Source organism: Macaca nemestrina, chromosome 3 (genome assembly GCF_043159975.1).
Source record: "Macaca nemestrina isolate mMacNem1 chromosome 3, mMacNem.hap1, whole genome shotgun sequence".
NCBI classification, from domain to species: domain Eukaryota; kingdom Metazoa; phylum Chordata; class Mammalia; order Primates; family Cercopithecidae; genus Macaca; species Macaca nemestrina.
Genome location: NC_092127.1, coordinates 73,495,753 through 73,506,291, shown reverse-complemented (window position 1 = coordinate 73,506,291; position 10,539 = coordinate 73,495,753). Strand labels below are relative to the sequence as shown.

General features: G+C 33.0%; 1 pseudogene; it reads left to right on the top strand.

Moving 5' to 3' along the window:
- Nucleotides 1-8,321: 8,321 nt before the first annotated feature.
- LOC105486419 (ribosome production factor 2 homolog pseudogene) lies at nt 8,322-9,123 on the top strand (annotated as a pseudogene).
- Nucleotides 9,124-10,539: the final 1,416 nt, after the last annotated feature.

Here is a 10,539-nt window from a genome sequence, read left to right as displayed (position 1 = left end):
TCCTATGAAAATACATTTTTCGAATACTCTATCTGAGTGACTAATTCATTCACATTCTTAAGTTAGAATCTTGGAGTCATCACATATCTGCATTTACACACTCTATCATGTCAATAAATGCTGCAGGTTTTGTCACTCATTATCTCATAAATCCTTATCTCCCATTTGACTCTCATAGCCTGACTCACCACTTCTCATGGGATTCCTCAGAAAAAGCCTCGAACTATTTTTTTCTACCTACTGTATAATCTATTTTCTACACTACTTCTCAAATGACCTTTCTAAAAAGCAAATTTGATCAGGACACTCCGCTGCTCAAAACTCCTGAGTGTATTCCCAGAACAGCTTAGTGCACAAAACTTTGTCTCATTTACTCTCGTCACATTAATTTCTTACTTATGTACAGTCTTCTATGCAATTCTTATATCAAATCTACAAACCGAATACTGCAATTTCTCACTTCTGTATATTCATGCATTTAATATTTGTCACTTCCGGCACTGTTGAGTTTGGAGAGCTTTATCTGGATCTATCTTGATGAATTGGAGAACTTTCTGACATGCTTCCTTTTGTATTCAGTGAATCTCTAAAATGCACTGAAGTTTAACTGATTTCCTTAATTATTTTTCAATCTGAATCATGAGTGTGTTAAATACATTTGAGCTCTGCTTACTTTCCAGCCCCATCACACTGCCTAGACCATGAAAGGCATTCAACTCATACTTACTATGATGGTGTAGAAACAACTGCATACCACACCTATGCGGCCTGGAGTTAAAGGTTTTATGTGGGAGTGGAATAGACTTGGCAATGGAGTACATATACTCTTTGAGTTAGTGTTGAAGAAAGAAGCTTTTGGTTAAAGCAACATCATGTAAAAAGTGACAGACAAGTAAAAAGTACAGAGTAAAGAGACTAATCTGTTGGAAAGATGGTGTCAATAGCTAGCTAGCCTCAACTGTGCACTGGGATTGATAATTGGTATCTAATGTAACAAAAAGTTATAGAGCTCCCTTCCTTCCCTCTATTCTTTCATTCTTTCTTTTTCTTTTTTTTCTTCATTCCTTCCTTCTTTCCTTTTTATATTTCCAGGCACCACATAATACTATTGAAGGTGCAAAGTTTATTCATTCATTGATATCAAAATTTGTCAGTACCTATGGAGTCCTTTTTTTTTTTTTCTCAGAGCCATGTTTTCTTTCCATTAGACATGTTGCAAATAGTTATTCACTTTCTCATCTTTTCACACAAATATAAGTCTTTACATAGAAACTAAAACGTGAGTCTTACTATTTATCCTCCCTCATTCTGCTCTACCATTACATCTAATGAATCAAATCTGGAATTCAGACTCCATGGACTCCTGTTTTTATTTTGTTTCCTCTTTTCTGTTATGTGGATTAAAACTTTAACTTTCTTATCAGAGGTTCTTGGTTTGTACCTGTGTTTTGAGACTGTCTATTACACATGATATCCTCTCTGAGACTGTTTTCTATCTTTCTCCTCTCCTCTATGTACAACCTCATGGAACATGTAGAAAGGTTGTGCAGCATCCTCACTAAGGTCACAGTCTGTGGAGCCAGACTAGTTGGCTTGGAATAGTGGTTCTGCTCCCTACATACTGTGTGACACTGCATATTACTTAACATTTTTTTGTGTGTTTCAGATAGAAATAGAAATAAAATATGATCTGCATAGAGTAATCATGAGATTTAAAATGTTTAATATGTGTAAAGCATAATAAAAATAAAGTAATACATATAAAGTGCTTTAAAAATATAGTAATAAATATAAAAATATAGTAATAAATTTTATATTATACTCTTCACCTGAAATATCACCTCCTGCTAATAACAGATACACATAATATATATATATGTGTATATATGTACATCTATACACACACATACATACATGTGTATATATACATATATTTTAACATGTAGTTCACTTAAACACTTGAAATTTTGTATACAGGGCTTGGTGCCTCTCCCTATGTTTGTCTTCTATTTAAATAAGCTATGAATATTTATATTTTTTTCTTAAATGGTCTTTACATTTTATTGCTCATTAGTTGATTGCCAATGTAGTTGTATTTTTTCTGTTCATCACCATGAGTGACAGGATGTCAAGTGGAGGCATTTTAATGCCAATGAAAATGGTAAATTATGTATCTTGATGACTAACAAAACCCTAATCAACAATGTTGAAATGTTTATGTGCATTCTATTGACATTCATTGGCACCCTCTGATATCCTTACATAATTAAGCATATATACATACATATATATATTTAACTCTCTCTCCCTCTCCTTCTCTCTTTCTCTCTCTCTCTCTCTCTGTGTGTGTGTGTGTGTGCGTGTGTGTGTGTGTGTAACTTTAAAACTTAATTATTGGTCAAGGTTTAAAATTTTTGTCACTTTGAATTTAGATTTTTGGAAAGTAAATAGGTCTTATCTTTTTTTGAATACCTGATTTTAAATATTATATAGAAATATAATAATATTTTAATCTTCCTTTTGAAGCAACTTATTTGTCAAGTCAGAGAAGCTACTGGTAATAGCTATTTACTCTGTGATGTCAATAATCGCATCAGATGTAAATGGTCTAAATGTTCCAATATATTGTATAAATTGCTGTAGCCTGAAATTTTGACTTTAGAAAGATGTTTCTTCACCCAGCAATTACAAAGCTGGGCAAAGGTGCAGTGATATATCATTTAAAATGAAACAAATGGAAATTAAGAATATTGAAAAGTTGAAAGTTTGTGAGAAAGACCAGATATCCTGGGCAAATAACAGGGCAAATAATGACTAATTTGTGTGGATATAATAATACTTGGTAGAATTGCTCTTGGATTTCTGGTTTTTAACAGTTGATTTGGAATTATTTTAAAATACAAAACATTTAGACTTTTTAAAACTTTTTAAAATAAAATTATTATCCTTGTTTGCTTATTTTGTTTTTACTGTATTTATATTTTTGGACATAAACTTATATTTTTGTAAATGTTCATCTTTCTCATTTTACTGTCTTCATGGCTATATGGCTTATATGTAATGCTTAAGCCTTGTTAAACTTATTTCTGCATAGAAAAGATGGCCAAGCTTAATTTTATCATTTTCAGTAGGTTCTATGACATTTGTACCAACATGGTATATTCAAAACCCGTAATTCCAAGACTGACATATGTGTGTGCATGTTTGTCTATTTTTTGTGTTTGTATGTGGTTGTGTATACAATGAACTACAAACTCATGTTTATCATAAAATACTAAATTCATGTCAGTAGTTACTGACACTACATACTACTATTTCTTCAAATTTTTATAATTTCTGTCTATTCCTTCTATCTATTCATTTCAACACCAATATCAAACTTCTGTGATTTTTTTATAGCATGTATACATATAATGCTATATTTCAAATTATCTTTCTCACATTCAACAATTTGTGTGCTTTGAATTACTTCACAAAATAACACTATTCTTGCCAACATTTAGCATATCTTTGAACACGCATTCTTTAATTTTCAATGTAATACTTTGGCAGATTGCATTTTCCCAAGATGACTGCAACATTATCTCTCCTCTAATATGTTTCTATTTCTAGTATCCTGTTACTCTGCATCATGAGATATTGTACAATCCTCATCGCCTTAAATTTGATGGGTTTTAATATATTTTGTGACCAAAATAATGTATCAGAAGGCATGCTCTACAACTTTCAGTTACGGATCATGAAAAACGATGCAGCTTTTGTCTTTTCAGCTGAAATACTGGGATACTCAAGTTTTAAAGGCTTCACGTGCCACATAAACATACTAGTGGCTATTGTATCACTCTGCTGTTAGAAACACTAAATTAGCATTCCATGGAGAAAAGAGACGCTGCGCTAACCACTTGCTCATCCAGCATCCAAACCCCAGCAATATGCCAGCCTCAGCCATTGTCTGGCTGAATCTACATAAGCACCCAAGGACGGAACCACAAAAGTGAACATTTTTTGAAACCTGGATTCAGAAAATCAATGAGAGTTAATAAAATAAATGTTTTGTTTCAAGTCATTAAATTTTTAGGTAAATTTTAGGTACAATAATACCTAACTGGACAGAAATGCAATACTTGGAAGTAGGGATCGATGTAACAAAAACATACAAAATATGGCATTGGCTTTGAAACCAAATGGTTGGTGAATGTTAAAAAGACTTGAGGATACTGTTGGTAAACACTTGGAGGTCAGAGATGAAAGTGTATGAGACAAGAAATGAAATAAGACATTAAAAATATTTATAGTGTTTTCTTATCAGTTATCGGGGTAAGAAGTTGATATAATAACTATCTCTGATGTTAATGGATGGTTTAATACATACTGTAATTTAATTTTAAAGTTTTATTGAGAAATAATTTATATACAATATAATTTACCAATTTCAAGTGCACAATTTAATAGCATTTAGCATATTTGCAGAGTTATGCAAACATCACAATAATCTTAGTACATTTTCATCACTCATAAAGAGATCCTATAGCCACTAACAGTCACTCTCCATTTCCTACCCCTAGTCTTAGGCAACCACTGATCTAACTATATTTATTGATTTGCCTATACTGAATATTTTGTGTGAATAAAATAATACAATATGTGGTGTTTTACACTTGGCTTCTTTGACATAGAGCTTTTTATTTAATATTGGACCATGTGGTAACATCAGTACTTCAATCTATTTTAATGTCAAAAATATTTTGTCATATGGTTATACTGCATTTTCCTTATCCATTCTTCAATTGAAGGGCATTTTGGTTAATTCTACTTTTGGGCCACTGTATATATATATTTTATTTCTCACAGGCATATACCTAGGACTGGCATGCTGGCTCATGGATGCCATACTCTGAGTTTATCAGTAACCGCTATCTATCTTCCAAAGCGGCTGCTCAATTTTATAATCCCAGTACCAATGTATAAGTGTTGATTTCTCTGTTTCCTTGCAAAATTGGTAATTGTGAGCCCTTCAACTTGTTAATCATTTTTAAGATTATTTTGAATCTGGCACCATCCATTGCATTTCTAAATTAATTTAAGGGTCAGCTGGTTAAGTTCTGCAAAAAAAAAAAAAAAGAAAAAGAAAAGAAAAGAGAAAGTCTTTATAGGGATTGAATTTGTATATGAATAACGTTAAGTCCTCCAATCAATGAATATTGCTACTTTCCAGTTATTTAAATCTTAAATGTTCCCTACCTGATAGCGCCACAGTGGGTGCGACCTGGGCCATGTACATAATCATCCTGAGCTTCAGAAATAACAATGGTTTTAGCTGGGTTTTGTTGGACTGCTTATTTCCTGATGCCCCCATTAAACTTTTGGCTGATCTGTCTCTATTAGTATGACACTCAGACTTTTTGTCTCTATTAATTAATTGCCGGCAAATGACTGTATTATTTTCAAAAACATCCTAGGATGTTCCATATGTTGTTTCAGTCTGACCCCCCCCCCAAAAAAAAAAAACTGAGCCTCTTGGCAGGGATAGAGTATTGCTATGCTTTGATAGTTGTTCTGGTCCTCTCTTGGACAACAACTATGCACTATGAAGGTTTAGTCTGGATTAAATTTGCATCAAAGATCTCTACAATGCAGGAGAAAAATACACCACCCACACTGATATTTCCTTCCTTCAAATAAAAGAGTGAAAGTTATCATAGTTATGTGCATTCAGTTTTTTGCATATTAATGTTTTGATAATAACTTGAAGATTTAATTTACTTCTTATCCAAGATAGTTTGCAGTTAATATTTCAAATATCTAATTATTTTAATTTACATTATAATTTGCAGTTCTGAAATTTAAACAGCTTAAAAAGAAATATTGCATTCTCTTATGTTCATATTCACTATCATATCTTTTCAAAGGAAATTATTCTAATCTCAAGTTTATGCAATACACAAGGGTTTTTAAAAAATTACCTTTGACAGAAAAATAGTATCTTCACAATAAGAACAGTTGGATTGACAGACTGGAATGAGGTTTGTTGTATGTCTGACAAAGAATCAGGAATGTCATGATAATTTCAGAAAATAACAACTTAGACCTGAGGACTAACCCTCAGAATACTAAAGATTTGATATTTGTTAAACAACTTTGAAGCAAATTTTTCTTAAATTTCTACTACATAGTGTGTATATTCTGCTTAAGCATGCACATTTTTATGAAATTTAATTTAAATCATATGACTATCTCTACAAAATAACTTCTGCAGAAAATATTTTATGGGAATTAATAATTGGTTTATTTTTTCGCAATCTTAAAATATATTTTCATTGTGGTGTATCATATATGAATCCAAGCAGAAATAAATGTAATTGAATAATGTACTTTTAATAATTATAAAATTGAAAATACACCCATTTAGAAACCATTGCCCAGAGAGTATACTGTTACCCATCCATGGGAGAAATTTAATTCAGTAATTTCAGGAACTGGATTTTCTACGTTCTGTTATCTACACAACAGTTGGAGTGATCTTTAAAAGCAAACGAGTATGCCATATCATTCCATAGCTATAATCACTAAAATGATGTCTGACTTAGTATTATAATAAAAAAACAAATTTACATCATTCATTAAGTCCTGTATATAATCTGGGCCCTGGATTCTTAACTCTATAGTTTATTTATGTTTCTTGAACAAAACATATTTGAAGTAACATAATGTCTATAAGCATGCAAATTATGAATATGAGTTTCATTGCTTCATAGCTGCATTTTTATAGCAACATATTTATAATCTTTAAAGATAGTAATGTTATCTACTTTGTAGACTTCTTGCAAGGATTAAATCAAATAATACATTTAAAATATTTAATGTCTGGCTCACAGTTAGTGCAGAGTAAATACAGGCTATTTTTATTACGATGGTTTTAATTTCAGAGGCTTTGCAACTCTTTACTCTTACTGGAATTCTCTTTCCATACAACAGCTTTTTATAAGGCTGTTTCTTTCTTATACTGCATAACTCAACAAAAATTTAATAGTTTCAGAAAAGCCTTTCTGAAAAACATACAAAAGCAGCCACTTACCCAACTCATACTATATCCCTTCATTATATTTTATCTTTCCATGGCAGTTAAATTTATGCATAAATACTTAATATTTGCACATATTGGTTTAATTACATCCAAAACAATGTAAACTCCATAAATTCAGGGACTTTGCCAATCTCATGGATTGATTTCTCTACACAAGCTAAGAGAGGATCTTATGTATAGTAGGTCTCAAAGAAGAAATAAATAATTAATATCTATATATGTCAAAACAAAAGCATAAGTTCCAAACAATAACCATTGTAAAAAAGACATTTATCAAATTTATATATTGTGCTTAACGAAAAATATAAAACATTTTGTCTCAGCATCTCTACCACAACATATTTTGTCAACAGCAACAATTCAATGGTAAATTCAATGTTTAATTTTTATTTCTCTTCTGAGTCCTCTAAAGCATTTTACAGTTATCACTGCCTCCTCCTTAAAACACATCCTTGATTTGGATTCTGAAATACTGTGGTATCTTGGATTCCTTCCTACTTTGCAATTTGCTTTTTCTTGGTTAACTTGTCTGGCTCCTGTTCTACCCCCATGTCTCTCAGTGGAAAATTGACTTCTTGGTTCTTTTCTCTTCAGTTTCCTGTCACTTCCTTGATGATCTAATAAAGAGTCATGACTTTAAATGTCACTGAAAATTCCAAAATTTGTATCCCCAGCCTTACTCTCTTCCCTGGAATCTAAATTTGGATGTCTGTTTCTGTGGCATCTAGTTTAGAATTTCTAGTAGACATCTCCAACTTAACATGTCCCCAAATTGTTGTACACTCATCTCTCCAAACTACTCCAGCTGTAATCTCCGCCTTTCTTCACATTGATCTGGTAAGAATCCTTGATGATATCTGTGATTTTCTCCTTTCTCTCAGACCCTGAGGGCAATTCACATGAAAATTCCGTTCTGTCTTGTCTTCAAGACATACTAGGGCTTTTACCACATCAACCTCTAATACTCTTGTCCAAGACTCTATCTGATCTTATTTAGAAATATTGTTATATCTTTATAATTGGTCTCCCTGCTTCCACTCTTACTTTCCCTCCCAGAAATGCACAGTTTACTCTCAATACAAGATCTAGAATGACACTGACACGTACAATGGGTAGGAGGTATCATGTCACTTCTCTTGTTTTTTTTTTTTTTTAATCTCATTGAATATTAAAAACAAACAAACAAACAAAAAACACTTGGTATTTTACGTGGTTTGGGTTGTGGGTTGCAGTAGCCATGGATCAAGTTGTAAAGCCCAAAATAATAAGAACCAAGAAATTCCTTGAGAAGAGAGAACTGAAATTCAGTGAAAATATTTAAAATGCCATGTTGATTAAAGAGGAGAATGCAACTGCAACAGTGACACAAGTACTTTAAATGTGTATACACTGAAAAATCTATGTGGTTTTTTGTACAAAAAGAAAAATATTACAAGACCATTCTAGAATCAGATATCACTGGAATTCTTCAAAGAAGTCAGACTGTTCCTTATTCACATATGGCTCCCATAACAAGAAATGAACAAATAATCTAATAATAGATCATCTGTATGACTATCTTTTGCTAGATATGATAGAATTAGGCATTGAGAAATTTGTCTCATTAATAGACATTAAGAACAGTAAATGCCCTGAGAAAACAAAATCCATGATAATATTTGCTGGTGAGGGTTTTCATGTAAAAGAAGACTCTATTAAGTCTAAAGAGTCTTCTTACTGATTTCTTCAGCAGTCCAGGAGTATCAAATATCCTCCCAGCTGGATTAGAGTATGTTTTACACTTCACCACAGAGCAAGGGAAGATTTATTTTCGAAGTTATAAGTTGCTGTTGAAGAAATCTGTTGCAGAATACCACAGATTGAATTGGAGAGATGGAAACCTCAATGGATCTGGTTCTGAGGAGGACACACCTGGCATCAGATGAACTTTATAAATTATCTATGCAAATGCCAACAACTTTCAAGCCAAAGAGGAAGAAAATTATCTCCCATGTGACTTTTGGTATAATTTGTGGAAGGATTCATATGCAGAAGTAAAGCCTAAGCAAACTACAAACTGGGAAAATGAGGGGTTTGATGTGACCTGAAGAAAATAGAAGACCATGAGAAAAAAATCAAAGAGAATTTTTTTTTTTCTTTTTTTTTTTTTTGAGACGGAGTCTTGCTCTGTCACCCAGGCTGGAGTGCAGTGGCCGGATCTCAGCTCACTGCAAGCTCCTCCTCTAGGGTTCACGCCATTCTCCTGCCTCAGCCTCCCGAGTAGCTGGGACTACAGGCACCCGCCACTTCACCCGGCTAGTTTTTTGTATTTTTTAGTAGAGACGGGGTTTCACCGTATTAGCCAGGATGGTCTCGATCTCCTGACCTCATGATCCGCCCGTCTCGGCCTCCCAAAGTGCTGGGATTACAGGCTTGAGCCACCGCGCCCGGCCGAGAATTTTTTAAAATAATAAAACTTAGCCAACATGCCAAAAGCAATCAAACCACAAAAGCAAACATTTATAGTACTTTTCCTAGACCCCATATAATCTTTCTCTTTTTCCGTCTGATCTTATATTTTGCTTTTCTCACCCTTGTTCTCTCCATGCAGGCCACTTTGTATTTTCTCTGCACCATAGAAAAGCCAAGCATGTTCCTAACTCACAGCGTTTGTACTTGCTGCTCCCTCTGTGTGGAATACTTTTCTCTCAGATACCTTCATGGCTCCTTCCTGCACTTCCTTGGATTTTCTTCAAATGTCTCCTTTATAGTTAGGCTTTTCCTGACTACTCTCTTTAAAACTGTAATCCCAGACTCTACATGGCACAACCAATTTATGTTCTCAGGTTTATTTAAAAAAAAAAAAAAAAAAAGCTATATTCATTTGGCAACTACCCATTTATTTCATTTTTTAATTTTCTGTCTTTCCTCAGTAGATAGAGGATAATTTAAATCTTATGTTTTAATTGCTGTATTCCTATACGAGGACAGAGTTAAAGTAGCTAGTCTGTGATCCATTCATTCCCTCTATTTTCCAGAGAAAGTGAGCTCCTTTTAATTGAAATTTTAGATAAATAGACTAACGATATTTGCTATAAGCAAGAAATTATCTATCGAATACTTTTTCTAAGATGCCTTTGCTCCAGGATTCCTTACATCAAATCAATATAAAATCCTATGAGACATGATTCTTTGAAGAATGTTATGAAAAAGAAACAAGATTTGAGGTATAAATGGATATTTCTCATCAATTAAATGCTCACTACAATGTGAATAATTACATAAACCTCACATTAAAAAAAACTGATTTATTCATCTGAGCCAGATATGTATGCCCTATGCAAGAAAAGGGTCTGGAGAATGCTAGAGACCTTAGGAGACCCTAGATAGGTCTCAGAGGTCTCTCTCTGCTTCATGAGAGTCTTTTAGTTGTCTATATTCTTGAAATTGTTAATAAAGATTGAAACTGGCTGAGC